General features: G+C 44.6%; 1 long non-coding RNA gene across 1 annotated transcript; it reads left to right on the top strand.

Moving 5' to 3' along the window:
• The first annotated feature begins 1,410 nt into the window (after positions 1-1,410).
• LOC122385402 lies at positions 1,411-2,715 on the top strand. The gene is made up of 2 exons (XR_006257199.1): positions 1,411-1,525; positions 2,004-2,715. It is a non-coding gene; the product is annotated as an uncharacterized LOC122385402 (long non-coding RNA).
• Positions 2,716-3,051: the final 336 nt, after the last annotated feature.

Here is a 3,051-nt window from a genome sequence, read left to right as displayed (position 1 = left end):
GTTGTTAACTAACTATGGATTAACCCTCGCACGACCAGGCCATTTCTCATAACACGAACGACCGGGGGGGGGGGGTTGTTACGACCCCCCCTGGCGTTTCGCAACGGAAGGTCGTAGAGCTTAGCGGAAAAAACCAACGGATTGCTCTCAACGAGATCTCGCGATTGGTGGTATATTTTTTGGTCCTAGGTCAACATTTGACCTACTTATGACCGGTCAAAGGTCAAATTTTCCGAAAAAATCAAACTTTTTCAACTTTGCGCAACGATTGCGGCAAAACGGCGAGAGATATTAACTTCAAACCTTCAACAACGTATTCCCCACTCAATTCTGCATCATATATGGTGTTTTTGGTGTATTTACCCTATAAAAGTAAGAGGCCTATTGCTGATGAGTGATATGGTGTCACATCACCCTCCGGTGTTTGTCCCGATTCGTCGGCTGTTGACCACTGCTCCGCTATAAATACTGTAGGTAACGACTCAGAAAAGTGTATTTCCAACTTCCAACAATCAATTCACAGCAAACGATGTATCACATATCATCACATATGAAAGACACATCATGAAAGACACATCATCACAAGTGACCTGTACTGGCTGTACCTCTTATGACGTCATAACTCCGTGACCTGACCTGACCCGGTCAATTTTCTTGCACCACACGATAGCCAATGCTTGCCCCAACATGCATGGGAAGTTTCATGATCCATCAAACAATGTGGGTATCACCGGCAGAAAACCTAGGGATTCGGCGCACACGTTTGGTAACTGTCGGCCGGAGGCTGTACCTCTTATGACGTCATAACTCCGTGACCTGACATGACCCGATCAATTTTTTTCGGCAAAAGATGCGCAAAGGTTACCCCAGAGGGTATTGAAAATTTCAGCCCGCTACGACAAGCCGTTTAGCGTGCACTTCGAAAAAACCTCAGGGGGGGGGTTGATACAACCCCCCCCTAGGCGTTCTAGGGTTAAGCCTCCAAAAAACTGCCTACAATTAGTGCACGGACTTAAGGTAACTTAATATCTGCCCTTTATCAATAACCTAAGAAAACTGCTCAGTTGCCCTGAAAAAATGAGCCTCAAATTCACTTAATTTTCCCAGATCCAACTCAGCTAACCAGCAATCTAAATGGTCCGCAGTGCCTTTTGAACGTAACACCAAGACACATATTTTTGTATGTTAGGTAGACAAACATGTTTTAAATTTTAATGCCCGCTTTTTAACAAACCAGTAGAACGTATTGCAGCAAAATTAAACATTAAAAGTTGCAAAATCAGATGACGTTTTCTCCCAGCACCGGTGCATTAGTTTGCTCTCAGGAAACTCTGTTCAAAATAGAATGGCTGACCGTAACTGTGTATTGTTGTGGCGTACATTAATAACATCCATTTGTTTGTTATTCAGAGTCCTAGCACCTCTGTCGATGCGGAGGTCACGGCCGCCACCGCCGACCCCGGCGACGGCACCAGCGCGAGCGGGCCGCCGGCGATGGGCATTGAGGAGAGCTGGCTCGTTATCGGTGAGTATAGAGAGTGAATGTTCATTTGAATGAATACGGCTTCGCTCCGCTCAGCCTCTGTCTGAATAATATGTTGTCCTGCCCGTCGTCAAGGACGTTGTCCGGCCCTCTGCTAAATTTGATTTTTTAGCAGCATTTATGGACTTTGTGAACATTTGTGAGCGTCGCATGTTTGGAAATGAACTTGCCCTAGGGCTGGCAATTTAATTATATAACCTCGTATTTTATCGAAATACCTCGGGTCTAATGACCCTCGGAACTTCGGCAAAAACTCGGTGACATAATTAAATTGTCCCCAGCCCCGAGTGTGTATATTTGCTTTTCTGCTCTCAAAGTTCCTGTTTTTTTTTTCTCTCACCTGACGGCTCGGGATAAAACCGTTACATCACTCGAGAATAAAATATACGTTAATCGACTCGAGGCAACTTGCTCGGGATATAACCATTCATAATATCGGAAATATTTGTTCTCGTTGCAGACGATGCAGTCGACCACCTGCTGCACCGCGCTGGCGAGCACGGAGCTGTGTTTCAGCCATCCCCAGTACCCATGGCCGCAAGTTCGAGCTGTCATGCTCTACGTAGAGAATGAGACGGTTGTCGAATTCAAAGAGCTATAACCTCGGCGGTCGATTTAAGTGACCACCTGCCGGGACAGAGACTGACCGGCAGAGATCTGTTGTGCCTCATACTTTTCTCTGTTTGTTTCTGTTTTCTGTTCCGCAAGTTTTTGTCTTTATAACTAGTTGCAGTTGAATCAGCTTGTTGCTGTTCGTTTATATTTTGTTGCAGGGTGTCCCTTAACCGTAAAGAGACGTGAAACGTTGGACGCTAATGAATGAGATACAAGGCACTTTGATGTAAAGCACAGGCAGGGCTTTGGAGTCGGAAATGTATCAGTTAACCAAACCATTGAAACTGTGTTTGCGTATGACTATTGAAACTGCGTCTTTCACATGCTGGTTGCACGACCTTTCTACAGAATACGAAATAACATAATCGCACATAAGACTGTGAAATAAAAAGCTGCTTGGTATAATAGGTCAGTCTGCTCCTTATGAAGTTATGATGGGTTCCTATAGCTGGTCTGGTCTTGCAACCAGCTATGATCATTGAGCGTTACCGTCCATAATAGGTTGTCCAGCCTGCTTGTTCGTATGTGCATAAAATACGGATTTAACTTTGCTGTTCTCTTGACTTGTCATTCGTTCTCAACAGTACAAAGTGAGCGCAGGGTTATTATTTTGTCAATTTTATGTCGCCCATGTCATGACAATAGGTATCCACGCACTTGTCGTTTCACAGATCATTCGATATCTTGTTGATTGTTCCTATAAAACGACCACGTCTCTGTGTTCGGGGTCATTGCTCGGTGTTAGTATTACGGATAGTGTATGGTCTTGTTGGATGTTCTTCCTCGTCTTGCATGCTATTTTGCACACGAAATAACACGCAAGATGGGAATGAAAATCTGATAAGTCGCGTTATCCGTAATATTAACAGCGGAAAATCTACTCATCTCCTGCC

Source organism: Amphibalanus amphitrite, unplaced genomic scaffold (genome assembly GCF_019059575.1).
Source record: "Amphibalanus amphitrite isolate SeventyFive unplaced genomic scaffold, NRLGWU_Aamphi_draft 000218F_arrow, whole genome shotgun sequence".
Lineage (NCBI taxonomy): Eukaryota > Metazoa > Arthropoda > Thecostraca > Balanomorpha > Balanidae > Amphibalanus > Amphibalanus amphitrite.
Note: the sequence above shows the minus strand (reverse complement) of the source record. Positions and strands in the feature narration are given on the sequence as shown.